The 19699-nt window shown below is 36.2% G+C and overlaps 1 pseudogene; it reads right to left on the bottom strand.

Annotated features, from left to right (window-relative positions):
- Nucleotides 1-19266: 19266 nt before the first annotated feature.
- Nucleotides 19267-19358, bottom strand: LOC138835909 (U6 spliceosomal RNA; annotated as a pseudogene).
- Nucleotides 19359-19699: the final 341 nt, after the last annotated feature.

Here is a 19699-nt window from a genome sequence, read left to right as displayed (position 1 = left end):
AAAACACAACTCTCAGTTAAATGTCATGCTAGTTTGAAATATATCTGTGTTACTGTTCTAAAATATAGCTTTTCTTTTCATTGGAATGCCACCAAAAATCATTTGTTAGCAGTCTGGCGAGATAAATATCTCTCATGTTATGGAGGCTTTACAGGATAAAATTATAGCAGGTAGTAAAGCTCATTTAGATGTAAAAATCTTACAATCTTTGGCAGCATTACGTGGAGGCTCTCAATCCTCTGGATTGGATTAATGTAATAATTATAAATACCATTGTCAGATCAATTCTCCCAATTATTATTCTTATATTTCCAGTCATTTTCCGTATGATCTTTAGATTTATCTCTTCTGTGCACCAAGACATTCATGAGCTTCAATTTAAAAATAAAAAAGGAAGAAATGCCATGACACCTCCTGCTGAATCTGCGTGAGAGATCATGCCAGACAAAGCATAAGCTTCATGGAAGCATGCTTGCAGGAAGGGGTGTTGGTGCAAGGCTTCCTCTATACTTGGCTGCACCTTTATTGCCTCTACCTTTATTCTAACTATATTTTTCTTGGCTGTACATTTGTTTCCTTTATTCTTGTTTTGGCTATTTTTCTATTGATCCACGAACAGAGCATGTGAAGCCACTTACCCTCGTGCCTATCCTTGCTCTTCTCTGCTCTCTCTCTCTACTTCTACTCCTCTTGCAGGCCGCCTCACATCCTCTGTGCATGTACATCTGCCCCTGTGAGACCCTGGCCACTGCTGACACCACATTGAGGCCCCCGACCCTCTCTCCTCCTCCCCTCTGCCCAGTCCCCTCTTCCCCTTGGCTCCGCCCCCTACCCTTGCCCAAAAGATCAGCCCTGACTGGGCCCTAAGGCTTCCAGGCCATGGGAATTATAGCCTCACCTCAGCTCTGCACTCCCCGCCAACCCTAGCGCTTGCTCAGGGGATCGAATCTCCCCTCAGCCCCACCTCTAGAGGAGACTCTCCTCCAAGCCTCTCCACTCCACATATCAAGAACGTGCACAGTGACCCAGTTAGAGAGAGAGACAGAGAGAGAGACTGAGAGACTGAGAGACTGAGAGAGATTGTTGGGGAAAACTACCTCTCAAGGACTCAGAACATAGCACACTTTGGGATGACTCAGCACACAGCATACTTCAAAAACCAGCACAAAGCACACTAAGTAAAAGACTCAGCACAATTTGTCCTTTGAAGGACTTAGCATATAGTAGCCTTTGGGATGACTCAGCACACAACACACTTTGAAGGAGGGAGTCCATAGCACGCCCTGTATAGGACTCAGTGCATGGCATGCTTTGAAAAACTCAGCACATAGCACTCTTTCCCAGGACTCAGCATATAGCACCCTGTGTTAACACTATTTAAATACTTATACTTCAGCAGAAAAGCAACATGTTTAACAACTGTTAAAAATAAAGTAATAAATCAGAATATATTACTATACTAATCATTGAATGGATTTTTAGTGGCGGTCAAACATGTAAGAAATGAGGTAATATGCCATTTGTTTGCACTTAATAAGTGAGAAAGAATTTTCTAGGTCTTTTAAAATATATCATAAGTTTAATGAAGAAACTATTCTGTCATGTCATATGATAATCAGATAAAGATGATATTAGAGCAAAGAACAGATTGTACTAAGTTTTGGGATGTTAATGTATGTACTTATTTTGGTTTTGGAAAATTGTGAGGATTTCAAATTGGGGTATTGTTCTTGCTAGGCTGGCATTATGTCAGTGGTTAATTTTAGGATAAGGGTTCCCTTTCCACAAAAACATGCACCTGATCTGTCCTTTTAAGTTTCCCATCATCAATTGCATCAGAGTTGCACACCAACTTGTCTAGCTTCCTGGATCCTGCAGTCCTTCCAATGTTAGTCTCTAGATAGTGCAGGATGGTGGAAATGATCTAATGCACCCAGCTATAGATTGAGAAGGAACTCCCCTAAAATTTGGCCTGGTTTCTGTTCTCAAGCCTCCTAAGTAGTTAAAAGTACAGATTGGAGCCCCTGGTGCCAAACAGTAACAGTATTTTTAAAGCAATTAGACATTTATATGACACGTTTGTGATTAACTCAGGAAAGGAATAAAAGAGCAATGAAGCATAGAGGACAAACAGAATTTTAGCTAGCTACTCAGAGGGTGAATCAGTTTAGCTAGCTACTCTGGAGGCCGAGATCTGAAAACCACTTTTCAAAGCCAGTACAATCATGAAAAAACATGTGATTATCTCCAAAAAACCAGAAGTGCATCAGTGGCTCAAGTGGTAGACCACTACTTTGGGCACAGATGCTTAGAGCAGGAATGATGAATGCATGCATGAGCACATGAACATGCACGTGTGTGTACAGGCACGTGTGTGCACACACACACACAAATGAGTATTTCAATGCAGAGTTCTTTATTTTTTTTTTACCTTGCTGTACTTTATTTCCCTGTATTAGTTCACAAATTAACAAAATCAGCTAAGCACCTATTTACATACAACTCATCATGTTTCTCTAAAGTCTACTCCCTTTTGGGCAGCCTGCTCTTATTTGACCCAAAAGTAAATTATTCAAGAGATCAATTCATCTCCCTCATCTCTGTAATGTTAGATGATTGTTTAAGTTCTTCCTAGCAATATAATTTTGTGAAATCCTACATCAAGCAACATATTTCTTTCATGAAATGGGAAGCCTCTGGAAAAAAATAAACTATAGGTTTTACTCCTCCTGGCAAGCATCTGGAAATTTATTATCTTCATATAATCAATGATATGTCTGTGTATGCCAAAAACGGATGTGAAAATAAAAAGACCCTTCTAAGCACATAGAATTCGTATACCATTAATAGGTATGAAGGTTTTTTTTTTATTATTCTGAAAATACCATACAGAAGAGTTTCAATTACATGGGCAAATAATGAGTACATTTCTTATCAAGCATTGTTGCCTCCTCTTTTGTTTCCACTTCCTATCACTTTCCATCTCATCCCTCCTGCCCCTCCCCCCATTATGCCCCTCCTTGCGAAAATTTTAAAGTTCATTTTTCGACAAAACATCTTGTACATCTCATTGTTACAATGGGTCCAACTCTATCCTTTTTTAAAAGATTTTTTTTCCTTTCCCTTCCACAAACTATACCAACATAAAATACAGTGAAAACAGGAGCTATATTGTGGGGAAGGGACATACAAAGCAACAAAAATTCATCTTATAAATAGGTTAGAAACAATCGCATGAAAGAAAAAATACTTGAATGCTTATCTTGGGGTACATTTCACCTAACATCAACAAATCTGACCTTTTCTGCTTGTCTCAGACATATCCTATTTATTACCAATAAGGGAAACCATGGGGCCTATGTGTACTTGGACCTGGCGTAGTTCACTTAATATAATTTTTTCCAAGACTTTCATTTTCCTAACAATGGGGCAATGTCATTATTTCTGATGGAGGCAAAAATTCCATTGTGTATATATACCACAATTTATTGATCCATTCATCTACTGAGGGGCATGTGGGTTGGTTCCAAGCTTAGCTATGGTAAATAATGTTGCCATAAACATAGTTGTGCTGGGAGCTTTAGTGTGGTCTTCTTTGTGATCATTTGCGTAAATGCCCAAAAGTGTGATTCCTGGGTCATAGGGGAGCTCCATATGATGTCTTTTGAGGAACCTCCATACCCCTTTCCAAAGTGGTTGAACAAGTTTACACTACCACCAACAATGCAGTAGGGTTCCCCTATCCACATCTCCTCCTGCATGTTGTTATTAGAGTTCTTGATTATAGCCATTCTAACGGGGGTGAGGTGGTATCTCAATGTTGTTTTGATTTGCATTTTTTATAGCTAGGGAAGTTTAGCATTTCTTCATGTGTTTATTGTCCATCTTTCCTTCCTCTTCAGAGTAGTTTCTCTTTAAGCCTTTAGCCCACTTATTTATTGGGCTGTTGATTCTTTTAGGATTTGTTTTTGGGGGATTTAATTTTTTGGAGTTCCAGATATATTTTAGATATGAGACCCTTGTCCATTGTATGGCTAGTGAAGATCTTCTCCCAATTTGTGGACATTCTATGGATCTTGCTAGCTATGTCCTTTGCCATATAGAAGCTCTGCAATTTCATGCAGTTCCATTTGTCAACCTTTCTATGATTTGTTGTGTTTCTGGGTCTCTATTAAGCAATTTTCAGCCTGTACCAAGGAGATCTAGGGTTTCTCCTATTCAATCCTGTAATGTTTTCAGAGTGTCTTTATATTGTGAGGTCTTTGATCCACTGGGAGTTGATTCTGCTACAGGGTGATATATAAGGATCTAGATTTATTTTTCTACAAGTAGTTAACCAATTTTGAGAGCACCATTTACTGAAGAGGCTGTCTTTCTTCCATTCTATTTTTTTCAGCTCCCTTATCAAAGATTAGATGGCTGTAGGTCTTTAGGTTCATTTCAATTCTATTCCATTTGTCCTGAGGTCTGTTCTTGTGCCAGTACCAAGCTGTTTTGCTTACTATGGCTTTGTAGAAGAGTTTGAAATTTGGTACTGATTTTCCTCCAACACTGTTCTTTCTGTTAACGATCGTTTTTGCTATTCACAGTCTTTTATTGTTCCATATGAATTTTTGGATTGCCTTTCCTATGTCCTTGAAGAATGAGGTTGGAATATTGATAGGTATCACATTCAATTTGTAGATAGCATTGGGAAGTATTGCCATTATCACGATTTGATCTTTCCAATCTAGGAACATGGGAGTTTTTCCACTTTCTAAGTTTGTTTTGATTTCCTTTTAAAGGTATTTAAAGTTTTCATCATAGAGGTCCTTCACTCCTTTGATTAAGTTAATTCGTAGGTATTTTATTTTTTGTGGGGCTATTACGAATGGAGTGCTTTCCTAATTTCAGCCACACTTTTCTCATTGTAGGCATTCAGAAAAACCATTGGTTTTTGAGGGTTAATTTCATACCCTTCTAGTTTGCCCAAGTTTTGAGTAACCTTGAGTAACTTGGAAGTGGATTCTTTAAATACAAGATCATGTCATCTGCAAAGAGGGAAAGTTATACTTCTTCTTTCCCTATTGGGTTCCTCTTTATGTTTGAATTGAAAAGCAGTAGAGAGTGGGCCTCCTTGTCTCGTTCCAGAGTTTAGAGGGAATAGCTTTAGATTTTCACCATTGAGTATAATGCTTTCTGTAGTTTTGTCATGCACAACCTTTATTGTATTGAGGAATGTTCCATAGATTCCTAATTTTTCCAGGACCTTCACCATAAAAGGGTGTTGGATCTTGTCAAAGGCTTTTTCTGCAACTATTGAGATAACCATGTGGTTCTTATCTTTGCTCTTGTTGATGTGATGAATTATGTTAATTGATTTGTGTATATTGAAGCAGCTTTGCATCCCTGAAATGAATCCTGTTTTCTCATGTTGTATGATTTTTTGCATGAATTGTTGAAGTTGATTAGCCAAAATTTTGGTGAGAGGCTTTGCATCAATGTTCATCAAAGAAATGGGTCTATAGTTCTCTTTCTTTGATGAGGGTTTGGGGATGAGGGTTATGATGGCTTCATAGAAAGAGTTCGGTAGTGAACTTTCTCTTTCGATTTCATTGATGATTTGGAGGAGTATTGGTGTGAGTTCTGCTCTGAAGGCCTTGTAGAATTCTGCTGTAGAACCATCTATTCCTGGGTTTTTCTTAGATGGGAGTTATCTTATTGCTCTTTCTATTTCAATGCTTGATATGTGCCTGTTAAGATGGTTTAACTCATCTTAGTTTCAGCATGTCAATATTTGCCAGGAAAATGTCCATTTCTGCCAAGTTCTCAAACATATTTGCATAAAGTTTTGAGCAGCATTCCTTTATAATGTTCTGAATCTTGGTTGTTTTTGTAGTGATGTTTCCATTCTCATCTCTGACTTTATTAATTTGGGTGTGTTCTCTTCTTTTTCTTTTTTAAGGGTCTGTCAATTTTGTTAATTATTTTGAAGAACCTTCTGATTTTGTTGATTCTTCGTATTTTTTTTTTTTTGGATTCTAATTCATTTAATTCTGATTGATTTTTAATTCTTTCTTTCCATCAACTTGATTGGGGTTTATCTTGATTCACTTTTTCAAGGAGTGTCAGAACTCATTAAATTTTTGATTCCAGGTCTCTCCAATTTGTTAATATAGTAACTCAGAGCTATATACTTGCCTCTGAATCGTGCCTTTTCTGTGTCCCAGAGGAGCAGAAAATCTCTGTGCTAGTTTTTCTTGAATAATATGAACATTTGAACTTCGATTCTAAGCTCTTCCATGACCCACTGGTGTTTGAACAGTGTGTTTTTCAGCCTCCATCTTTTACTGGACTTTCTTTGGTGGCTTTTTGTGTTGAGTTCTAATTTTATTCCCTTTTGGTCTGATAGAATGCAAGATATGAATTCAATGTTTCTGAATTTTGACAAGTTTGATTTGGAAAATGTTCCATGTGCTGCTGAGTAAAAAGTGTACTCTTATGCTGCTGGATGAATATTTGCTAGATGTCTGCTAAATCAGTTGATGTATGCACTTGTTTAAATCTGCGGTTTCTCTGTTGAGTTTTTGCCGAGTAGATCTATTTAGTGGGAATAGTGGTTCGTTAAAGTCCCCAACAATTAATGTCGTTGGATCTATGTGAAATTTATAGTAGTATTTCTTGTATAAATTTGGGTGCACTATTGTTTGGCAAATATTTAGAATTTTAATATCCTCCTGAAAGAGATATCCCTTAATTAGTATGTAGTAACCTTCTTTATCTCTTCTCAATAATGTTAATTTGAAGTCTATTTTATCTGATATTAGGATTGCAACTCCTGCCTGTTTTGGGGGGCCATTTGCTTGGTAGATTTTGTTCCAGCCTTTCACTTTCAAAATGTGTTTGATTTTTATGGGCAAGTTGTGATTCCTGAAGGTAGAAGATAGAAGAATCTTGCATTTTAAACCAACTAGACAGTCCATGTCACTTAATTGGAGAGTTACATCCCCTAATATTGAGAGAGAGGACTGAGAGGTATTTGTGTGCACCTGCCATTTTATCCACCTTCTTGGGTACTGCGCCTACTGGATTCTTTCTCTGGTTCTTGGATTCTGTTTGTATGTGGTTTCTTGGCCTTTATTGTGGTCTTGTTGGTTTTCTATGTTTAGGATATCTTTTAGTATCTTTTGTAGAGATGATTTGGTGGAGATATATTGTTTGTTTTTCTTTGCTATGGAAGATTTTTATTAGACCTTCAATTATGATTGAGAGTTTAGCTGGGTACACTATTCTTGGTTGATAGTTGTTTGTCTTTAGAGCATGGCATACACCATTCCAGGCTCTTCTTGCTTTAATTGTCTCTTTTGAGAAATCTGAGGTAGTTCTAATTGGTTTTCCTTTATAGGTGACTGATCTTTTCTCCTTGACAGCGTTAAGGATCTTTTCCTTGGTCTGAATTGATCCTGTGTGGCTTATAATTAATTGGACGATGGGAAGTCTTGTTCTTGTCTGGTGTATTTAGAGTTTTAAAAGCTTCTTGTATCTGAATATGCCTATCTTTTTGCGTGTTGGGAAGTTCTCTGCTGGGATCCTGTTGAACAAATTTTCTAGACCATTACCTTCTGTCTCTATATGCTCCTCTACACCCATTTCCCTCAGATAAGTCCTTCTGATGGTGTCTTCCAAGTGTTGAATAGATCTATCATATTTCTTGAATTTGTCTTGGATTGTTGTATGTTCTTTCTCTATAATACCTAGGCTGTCTTCAATGCCGGAGATTCAATCTTCTGCATAGTCTAACCTAATGTCAAGACTTTCTACTTTATTTTTCATTTCTTTTCCTTTTAATTGGTTGGCTGTTATGGCTTCAAATTCTTTGTTGGAGCTTTGTTTTAGATCTTGTATGAAATTCTTTACTTCCTTAATTTGGTGTTCAGTGTTTACTCTCAAATCACTTAGTTGATTGGTTATGGTTTCCTTGGACTCCCATTCCTTCTGTTGGGATCTATTCAACATTCCCTTTGTGGTCTCCCTGACTCCTTTCAGGTGACTGTTTATGGATTCCATGAATGGCTCTATTGATCTTTGTCTATGCTCATCCAGCTCTTGCAATTCTTGTATTACTCTTTGATTAGATTTCTCACGTTCATGTAACTTCTCTAGTTCTCTTTGACTGATCTCTGCCTGCTCACACAATTCCTTTATTTCTCTTTGAGTATTCTCAACCTGCTCACGCAATTCCAGTATCAATCTTTGAGTAGCTTTCTCAAGCCCATGAGCTTCCTGTTTAGATCTTTGGTTTGCCTCCTCTCTCTCCCTAACACGTTCACACTGAGTCCTTTGCAGGATTTCAATCTTTTCATTCACCATGTTTACCAGTAGTGTTTGTAGAGCTTTTTGGGAACTCTCGTCTGGATTATTCATTATCTGTTCTGTCACCTGATTATCTTGAGTGGGAATTGAGATACCCTGACTTGCCATTTTCCTTGTGTTTTTCTTGCTTGTTCTGCCCATTTGGGATGAAAGTAATGCCAGTTTTGTGCTAGAACACCATTTTAAGGCAAGCATCAACCAAAGTCCTGTAATTGCATAGTCAAATGTTTGAAGATACAATCTAGTTCAACAGATACAGTCCATTCAACATTAAATAACTATGTTTTAATGGGCTAAGAATACCAAAGAATAATTTGACAAACCAGAAATTATTATGTTTAGGGAGAAAGGTGGGGAAAACATCGTTAGAGGAATGTGGAAAGGTCAAAGGAAAGTGAAATTAACCAAGTCCTAATCTCACAGAGGGAAATGGATTGGAAAGGATGATAGAAAAGAGAGAATAAAAAATTTTTAAAAAGAGACAAGAAAAAATGGAAAGACAAATATTTAAATTTAAAAAGTGAAACTCTTAAAAGTAATGAAAATTTAAAGAAGTAAAATTGAGAGATGAACATGGATGAGAGGAGGGGAGGGATAGAAAGGAGACCTGAAAAACTAAAAAATAAAAATACTTCAAATAATTTATAGGTATAAATAAATAATACTGTTATTAAGGAATATAATCCTAAGAGGTTTTGAATTGAGTGATACGTTTTTGGATTAAGAATGTACACAATTGTGGATAAGGTCTTATAATCAATGACAGTATATAGGAGGTGAACAGAACAACAAATAATTCATGCAAAAAGAACAAAAGATGAAAAAGTAAAACGAATGAGAAAGAAAGAACAAAAAAGACCAACAGGTCAGTAAACATTTTTTTTTTTATAAAGCACACACACACACACACACAAACACACACACACACACACACACACAGGTCAGTAAACATTTTTTTAAAAAAGCACACACACACACACACACACATACACACACACACACACCTAAAATAAAAGTTATAAGAGGAAGAAAAAAAGATTAATGAAAACAATTTTTATCATTAGAAAGTAAAAATTTAAAAAGATACAAAAAAGACTTCTTTGATTTTGTTTTTGGGGGGTTGATGGGAAGATCCTGTATCTCCCTTGTGTCAGTAACCAGTCTCTTGGTGGAGTCTCTGGTTTGCTTGTGGTGTTTGGTTTTCTGTGGCTTGATTGGTTTCTTAAGTCAGTTTGTTTGGGCAGGCAGAAAAAATTCTGTTGGTTTACCCAGAAGTTTGTGATCGCCTCCCAGGCTAGTTCAGTGGGAGGGAGATCTGCTTTCAGTATCACAAAAGAGGGAGGTGGCTGTTTCCTCTAGTTTGGAGTTACTGTAATAAGGCTGGGTTCTGGGTAAAGTTGAGGCCTTTCAGCAAACAGTAGCTTTTCCCTGAGGGGCTAGCTTCTGAGACTTTCACAAAGCACAGCCTGGAGCCATTCTCAGGGTTTATTTTTACTGAGTTTCAATTGATTGTCAGGGCTGTTGTAGGGAGGGGCAGCCTCTGGCTCTGTTTACCCAGTGAAGAAAGCCACTCCTTTGTGGGATTAGCTTTCTCTGCCTTGTTGTTGTGACTTTCCCATGGGTGGAGTTGAGAATGGCAGGTCAGGGTAGGTACTTGTGACTAGCTAAATGACTCTTTTGTTTTCATCAAAGAACTGAGTTGGATCTAGCTACTTAGCCAGGCTTTTGTCTACATCAAAGGTGGATATCTCCAGTGTTTGGGTGAGGGGTGTCCTTCCCTCCTCTGCTCCCTTTGAGAAGGAGTGAGGATGTTAGTTTTGTACTCACGCTGGAGTGTGGGTTCCTGGGTAGCCTCTGGTCTGCTATCTGCAGGATGAAGATATCTGCTACTTGTCAGTTCTTGCTCGTGTTGAGTAAAATCTGCTTGCCCGCTGCATCTGGCACATTTGTCCCAGACTCTCTGGGTTGTAGTTATGGCAGCTATGGATGGCACCACAGCCACCACAGCAACCTCAGCCATGGCTGCTGGAAAATGCTCAGATCTGTCTCCTTACCTGGATTTTTCCTCTCTGCCCAAACTCTCTGTAATGTGATGGCACACTTGGTGTGCCTAGGACTGTTCATTGGAACACTAGAACTGCTTTCTTTGCAAGAGCTTGTTTAGCCACCAGATTCTCCTCCGCCATTTTCTCGAAATTTCTGAAGGTGTTTAAATATTACTGGAATTGTTTTGGAATAAATAATGTTCACCTTGACTATCTTGAGAAAGAAGAATTGGTTTCTCAGCACTATAGGTAAGAACTTGAGTGAAAGAAACAAAAGGAAAAATGAAGAACAACTCAACACATACATTCAAAAGAAACAAAACCCAAGAAAACACCAATTAATTCAGTACTCAAGAACCTGCAGGAAATGCAAAGATTTTTTTAAAAAATAGCTATGATAAGCTTATGAAAATCCTGACTACGAGGGAGTCTACTATTGTGAGGATAGTGGTTAAAGCTCAGACTGGACAGAAAGATCTGTACACAATGCCAGGCACTTGTTATTCTAAATTCCAGGAAGAATAACATAAAGTAGACTGAGCCCACGATCATACACAAGTAGGAAGCAAGATTCTATCTGAAAGTTAATCAGGATAATTTAGGGCTGGGGGCATGCCAAAGTGATAAGAACAACCATTTAGGAGACACAAGACACTCAATTCAAATTCCAATCTTATGTGTATTAAAGAAAAAAAGCTATGACTTTAAATAATGGGAATAATTGCAAGATTTGAATATTTGAGTGGAGAAAAATCTATGAGAGAGGTAGAGTTTACCCATGTTGTAATACTTTCTACTTAAGTGATAATATTATGTGGTACTCCAGACATAACAGAGTTACCTTGCAAATGAGCATGGATGTGCATTTGTGTGAAGGAAATACTCTATTTACATAAGTGTAAATTAAATACTTTTTGGGGGTAGATTTTAGTTCTTGTACTAAGAGCCTGGGTGATATCTCTGAGTCTTTTCACTCAAGGCTATCACTCTACTACTATGAGTCACAGTTCCAATTCTGATTTTCTGTTGGTTGTTTGGAGATAAGAGGCTCATGGACTTTCCTGACCAGGATGGTTTCAAACCATGATCATCAGCTCTCAGCCTCCTGAGTAACCAGGATTCCAGGCCTGAGTCGTCCATGTTTTTAATAATTTAGTAAATTGTACAGTTACAGAAGTTATAATTTATCATTATAACCTTTATAATATATGTGTTTATATTTATATCAATGCATACATATAGAAATATTTTAACATATTTTGTATCTACAGTAGATTTATGAAATCATCCTTCATTATAAAATAACATGGAAACAAGTTTAATGAGGAGCAAAACAAAGGGAATTGTCACATGTTTCTTGATGTTGAATGAAATATGAATTGTGAGAATCAGTTTGAGAAAACCATTTAACAAAATGGATAATGGCTATTAATTCCAATCCCTTTATTTGCCCATATTGTGCATCCTCACACATGAGTGTCAAAGTCAAACCACACTTTTTTGCCTTTGTATTTAAATCACATGTTATAATTTAGGGGATAGGTGAAGTAATCAAATAAAGATTAAAATGATACTAAGTGAGGCTATAAGTTAGAGCTGAAAATTATTTTAAATATGATAATAGCTAATTTAATCCCATATTTTTTACTTTTGCTCTATTGTCATATACCTCATTCCCACATTAGGAAAGTACATAGAAGGTTCTCACTAAATTATGTGGAAAATTATGAAAAATGTATTAAAAGAATATGGGCACATCGGGGCTGCGAAAGTGTCTCAGTGGTAGAACTCTTGCCTTGCATGCCTGAGGCCATGGGTTTGATTTCTCAGCACCACATAAGCAAAAAGAAGAAAGCCAGAAGTGACGCTGTGGTAGATTGCTAGCCTTGAGCAAAGAGCTGAGGGACAGCACCAGAGGGGCCCAGAGTTCAGGCCCCTCGACCAGAAAGAAAACAATAACAACAACAAAAGAATATGGGCACAGTCTGGTTTTAGCTGATTGGTACCTGTAGGGCGTAGTGTGTTTTTGAGGACCTGAAAAACGTTGTGATGTAGATGAATGAAGGGATGTGCTAATTCTGGAAAATTGGCTAGAGGATTGCTCCCAGAAAAAAAGTGATGAATTTTCCCAAAAGGTTAGAGTAAAATCACTCTCACAATCATGTTCACTACTGCACTATTCACCGTAGAGAATTTATGGAAACAGCCCAGATGCACTTTAGCAGAGGGATGGTTGGAGAAAGTGTTGCACATATACACAATTGGATTGCACCCATCCATTATAAAGACTGTTACAGCATTTGCAAAGAAATGGATAGAACTAAAATTATGTTAAATAAATGAAGTCACAGCCAGACACAAAAAGAACACGTATTTAGAAGCCAGAATTTTATGCAAGTTAAAAAACAGTATTAATCAAAGCATGCTATTTGTAGAGGAGTATTTAACAGGTGTAATTTCTTATAAAATTGAACTTTTAATCCAACAAAATGAATACCAGGAGGCTACCACTTGGAAAATGTGAGGGAAAATCAAAGGGAAGAAATAAAGAGACTTATGGAAGTAGAGAGTGAAGCCATAATATTCAATGCAGATAGTATGAAACTAATAAAAACGAAAGTGGGTTGAGGTTTGGAAGGATGTGAGAAAGTTATGTAAAGATCCATTGTATTTATAAACTGATTCGTTGAATGGAAAACATTTCGTACACCTATTTAATAAAAATATAATTAAAAACAATGGAGACATCTGATCTTAAACCATGAGTCAATATTATACTTGCCTTCTCAGAAATTTTCTTTGCAGGTATTTTCCTCATAATGACAGAAAAGTGAACAACGCAATGTATATCAATACATCACTTTGCATATCCTAAATAGACAATATAAAAATCACAGTAAAAATATTAGAATATATCACATGATAAAATAAAAGGTAGAAAGTATCAAACTCTGATTGTTTTTCCAAGTACTTTACCTTTGGTATCTAATTTAATCCTCACAATAATCCTATAAAGTGAAACTATTTCTATTTTTATTTCTAAGATGATGATATTTAAGTCTTCAAAGTTGCAATTACTAGGACAACATTCTACACACGGTAAGTGTTAGCCTGCGTTCCATTCCCACTATATGAACTAACTTCATTCTATTTTATAACTAAATACCAGCACTCAGTCTACTAATTCTAGGAAAATTCCCAAAATTATTGTGCACACTCTAATAATATTTCCTTTATCTTTGTTAGAAAATAGGTAACTAAGACGGACACCGGTGGCTCACGCCTATAATTCTAGCTACTCAGGAGGCTGAGATCTGAGGATTGTGGTTCAAAGCCAGTTTGGGCAGGACAGACTGTGAGACTCTTATCTCTAATAAACCACTAGTAAACTGGAAGTGGCACTGTGGTCCAAGTGGTAGAGCACTCGCCTTGAGTGGAAGAGCGCAGGAACAGCACCCCAGCCCAGAGTTCAAGCCCCATGACCAACAACAACAAAAAAAGACAAAAAGTAACTGTAAGAAGAAAACTCCATGTTCATAATCAATTTATACCTCCCTAGTGAAAGGAACTGCTAAACTATAACATTCTTGATTTCTAGCTCAAAATAGTAGAAATCATATTTTATGCCTTCACTCAACACTGCATTGCCTGGGGACCCCATCTCTGGTTAACACAGTCTTACTGAAAGAATGACCTGCCCAATTCCTGATGGAAACAGACTGCAGGCCTTTTGGAGCAATCGTTTCCACATTGTAGCTCACCTAAATTTTTTACCATTTGAAGTATTTTGATTGCTTTTTATACCCACCACTTTGAGAGAAATGTACTACTTTAAAATGTTATTAAAGAAAGAATGATATAAAATCACATTTGACCCCAGATAAATATTTTAACTTTCATATACCCAAAAATGCAGTCTTACCTATCATTAATGTTAGGAACGAGAGGTTAAAAATCATTGACACCAAGACCTAATTATGAATTAAAGACTCTCCAACTTGTGAATACAATTGGTTTAAAACGACATCAATACTACTGCATTTTTAAGTCCCTGTGATAATGATAATGATTCGCTATGATCATCATAATGATAAACTATTAACACTTAAAAATAACTCATTTTCTTGGGAGTAGGACGAAAAGCACAAGGTTAATCCTAATTATTTTAAAAGACCTTTATTTAAAAGTTCACTCATAACTATAAAGATTCTAAAACTAACTGAAATAGAGAGGAAATAATTTAACTGCATCATCTACATTCAATGGACTATTAATAGAAAACAAAATTATACTAATAATTAGCTTACCCAATTCACTTAATTCTTTTATTCTATTCCATTTACATTCATAAAAACTGGGTTTTCATAAAATGAAGCATAAAAAAGCGTATATACCCACTTACTTTTTCAGATCTTCACAATATTTCAGAAATTTTAGCTCTACAGTCAATGAACTGAAATAATACTAAAATATTCAAAGGATTTTCAGAAATTGCAAGACTTGCTCTGAGATGTTATGTATATTGGAACAGATATTCAAAAAGCCTTATTTGTTAAAGTTGCTGTAGTTTCTCCCACAAAAAAGCCATTAGTAAAGATACCTGTGCATGTACAAAACACCTTCAAATGCATCCACAATATGGACATAACACTTGCTTTTTGTTTGTTCGTTTTTGAAAGGAATATCTAACAAGCATATCCACAATACTTATTTTCAATGAATAAGATGGGATATTCAAACATAATATGGGTTGGATTATCTCTTAGTGAGAATAGATATAATCTTGCAAAGAAAGTGATTTTCAACAGAAATCCGGAAAGAGTTTATCCAACTTGTGTTTCACAGGAATAATCAGAGAGTAAAACCTGTTTGGTCAAGTCGGTCCAAATCACTCTATGAGTGTATCTTAAAAGTATAACCAATTTAAGAGGTCAAATAGGTATTTTGTACTGACAATCATCTTATAGCAACAACTTATTAACTAATTATGTCTGTATCTTCTTACCTAACATACAATATGAGCTGAAAGCTGTCTCTTTTTCTAACTTAATATTGTAAATGCTTTGATTATGATGTTATTATTAGACAAATAATATGTACAAAGGCTGGTTCCACTGAAATGACATGACAGAACACTGATAAATAAAAACATTGCAACACAGTTAGCTTTTTTCAGCCTCACCCTGTCCACATTGGCAAGCAACATTGCAACAGCACACGCACACATATACACATACACACATGTTCGCACATGTACACACACATATACACGCATGCTAAATTCAGGGTTTATTGTACAAAAAAGTCCACATAAAATATTAGTGATTAAGACAAATGATAATATGCCTTATTACAAAATAATACATAAACCATTACCACGCATGTTACATTTTACCTGCCTCTCCACATGTGACCACTTAATTTAGTTTTAATTAATTAATTACCTTATAATTAATTTATTTGTTTGGTGCTACTACTAGGGCTTGAACTCAGGGCCTGTATTTGTCCCAGAATTTATTTTTTGTTTCAGTTTTCTCAAGGCTAGCATTTTACTGCTTGTACCACAGCTCCATTTCTAGGTTTTGTTGGTTACATTCAAATCAGAATCTAATGGACTGTTTTTTCTTGGTCTGCTTTCAAACCACAATGCTCAGATTTCATCTTTCTGATTAACTACTACTAAAGACATAAGCCATCAGTGTGGCTTCTACTTTTTCCTATATAGTTATTTAATGCACATACTTAGATGGTAATTTTAAAATGAGAGTATAGAAGCAAGATGTACAGTGATGATACTGTCCTGTCAGAAATTCAAGTTAGTATTGTAAATTTATTCTTAAAACCATACACAAAAAATACCATGATATAGTGTAAGAGAACTCACTATTGAACATAGGAGCCTTAAGAGCTTTCTAATAGATCCATTATTTATTGGTACCCAACATTAGAAAAATGTATGCCGCATTGGTAAAATAGAAGTCCTTTGCATGACTACATACATTCCTTGTTTTTATAAGACACTTGCTTTCATCTAAAAAGTAGGCCTGTCTATTGTCTTCATGTGATTTTGATGATTGAAAGTGCTTAGTGAGAAGGTCAAAATGTATTAGTAGTCCTTCACTATCAATTCTCATTTTCTTCTTGGAGAATATAATAATCAAATCAATAGTTCAGAATCGGCAAGCAATACTTCAGAATCATGCTTCCAGTGCAAGTGGATCACCGGTAAGAAATCCTCAATACCAATTTCCACAAAGTTTTGTCACAGATACAATCTCCCTGCCTTCTCTAGCTGCTTTACTACCCTCTTATTCCTTCATTGTACAAGAAAAGTATGATTCAACTGATTTCAGTCAGATCTGTTACTAGAACTATCAAGGATTTATTTTACTGTCTGTAGTTTGGTAAAGTTATGTCTCTTTACGTAGGCTACTAAAAATGTATTTACTAACTTCAAGTAAATACATAAATTCGATTTCCATCTCTTTAAAAAAATAAAATTTTCTTTGCTCTACAAATTGATCAGAGGCATGGATTATGTGGCTAGCTACGTCATTACACATCTTTCTCTTTCTTTCTCTCTCCCTTTCATGGTTCTCATATATAACACGATTGCTCCATAATTATCCTAATTTATTTTGCTTTTATATTTTTGGTTGTATCATTTCACTTTTTGCTCTGCCATTTCCCCAATCATTTATATGGAAGGCATTATTTCCTATTTTCTCATGCCTAGAATAAGCTGCACATGAAGACATCACTTGTCCTCATTTTCAGTGTGTACATTTGAATATGGAGGAATATCTTTCCTCTGCTCTCCATCAATTCCCTACTCTCCAGTTAGAATAATTTCGAATAGTAAAATTGGAAAAAGAGAAAATAAATCATGGTGAATAAACAGTTGCAGAAAATTCACCAGATATTTCTGACCAGTTCAATCAATGTGAACTATTAGGGAAATACATGGACATCTCATTCCCACTGGCACTCAAAGTCTCTGGTTAGGCAATTCTTAGGAATATGGGGAACAAGATGAAAAAGTAAGGAATGTTATCACTTGCAAGAAAAAAACATTGGAGAAGCATCCAACCATATTTCTTCAATGGGCTGTCGAAAATATTCAGCTTACTACAGTGCGGAGACTTCTTTCTCAAAAGGCCACTTATGTGAATAGTAGGGATGATGATCAGTATATCCCTCTTCAAGAAGCCTACGGTGGACACTTAGACATTGTCAGTGAGTTGGTGTCTCAAGCGGCACATGCAATAACTGTAGATGACTGGACACCCCTGAACAGTGCATACACGTGGAATAATACCAGAGACGCTTCTTTCTTACTTCATCATGATACAGATACCAATGGCCAAACTAACGGACTTTTTTTAAAAAAATTTTTTTGGTCTGGTCGTGGGGCCTGAACTCTGGGCCTGGACGCTGTCCCTCTTCTCTTCAGCTCAAGGCTAGCACTCTACCACTTGATCCACAGCACCACTTCCCGCTTTTTTTTCTGCTTATGTGGTGCTGAAGAATCGAACCTTGGGCCTCATGTATGCAAGGCCAGCGCTCTACCACTGAGCCACTTTCCTAGCCCAAATATTTTTGTTTGTTTGATTTTTGTTGTTGTTGTGGTTTTTTTTTTTTTTTTGGTCGGTCATGGGGCTTGAGCTCTGGGCTTGGGTGCTGTCCCTGTGCTCTTCAGCTCAAGGAGAGTGCTCTACCGCTTGAGCCACAGTAACACTTCCCCAAACTAAAGGACTCTTGACACCCTTATATCTTGCTGTTGAGAATTGAGATAGCAAAGATACGCTGGATCGCCTTCTGTTGAACCATTATATAAATCCAGGCCTGAAGAACAACATAGAAGAAACTCTATTTGACATTGCCAAAAGCATAAGTATGTATCACTACCTCTAAGAAGTTGTAAAAGGCTGTACAAATTGTTCACTGAAGTCCTAATGGTCGGGTTAAGTTTCTTAAATTTCAAAAATGCAAGTTCATCTTTTGTGTCCCTACAAAATATTTTCACAATCCAAATAAGAACAATATCTTTTTTTTTGGTCAGTCATGGGGCTTGAACTCTGGGCCTGGAGCTATCCCTGTGATCTTCAGCTCAAGGTGAGCCCTCTACCACTTGAGACACAGCTCCACTTCCAGTTTTCTAGTGGTTTATTTGAGATAAGAGTACCACAGACTTTCCTTCCCAGGCTGGCTTTGAACCATGATCCTCAGATCTCAGTCTCCTGTTTAGCTAGGATTATAGGCATGAACCACCAGTGCCTGGCAGCACCAATATTTTACTGTAAAAATTCATGGATTCTGTGGAATTCTTCCAAGTGAATTGCCTGCCTTGGATGGAAAAATGTATTCAATAGATTTTGTAAACATGTATAATAATTTCTTCAGAGTTTGTGATTTTTTAATAAGAAATAATTTTAATTTACCTGTTGAAATGAGTAGTAAAGAAACTAAAATATTTCTGGTGCTTCTCTGAAAAAGTATATTTTAAAATATTCTATATTCTATGTTTGCATAATGTTCATAATTTATTTTCTCCTAGATATACATTGAATTCTATATTATTTTATAATATATACGTTCATTAATGTGTCCTTTCCAATTGTATTCGATATAGAAACAGTTTGATTCCTTTTTTTCTAGGCCTTAATATTATTTTTCTTTGGGATAAAATGACAATGTTGTCTAATTTGAAAAGTTTTGTAAAGTTTATGCTATGTAAACGCCTTTCTGAGGTGATTTAATACACTGATGTCAAACTAAATTTAATTATATGAATTACGTGTATTTTTACACTTGTAATTTTGTAATCAACTTTTTAATCACTTTTTTCATTTCTTGCATCTGAAGAATGAAAAATATGGAATATTTCTCAAATTTTCATATTATCCTTGTGCAAGTGCCATGTTAATCTCTGTATTGTAATTTGAGTATCTCTAAATTTAATAGTTAATGCTGCAATCTTTATACAGGCTTATATCTATGGGTGCCTACTTGTAACAAGGAAACCTTATTGTTCCTAACAATGCTATCGATCTTATTTCCCTAAAATTCTGTGAATATTGGGAAAAATTATATTGATCAGTCGATTGCTCACATTTGCAAACTTTTTTTGCCAATGAATATCTTAAGTCTTTTTATTTGGAATTTGATCATACTCTCTATTATTTATAGTTAGGTCCAAAGGTGATGGCTTTTTCAAGTACTTATTTATCCAGCTTTGTGGACCTAATGGATTCAAACTAAGCGTTGCTTAAGCACTACTTCTAAACTTCTTCAGCTGACAT

Source organism: Dipodomys merriami, unplaced genomic scaffold (assembly GCF_024711535.1).
Source record: "Dipodomys merriami isolate MVZ:Mamm:240054 unplaced genomic scaffold, mDipMer1.0.p SCAF_240, whole genome shotgun sequence".
Classification (NCBI taxonomy): domain Eukaryota; kingdom Metazoa; phylum Chordata; class Mammalia; order Rodentia; family Heteromyidae; genus Dipodomys; species Dipodomys merriami.
The sequence above is the reverse complement of the archived record's forward strand: the minus strand, read 5'-3'. Positions and strand labels throughout refer to the sequence as shown.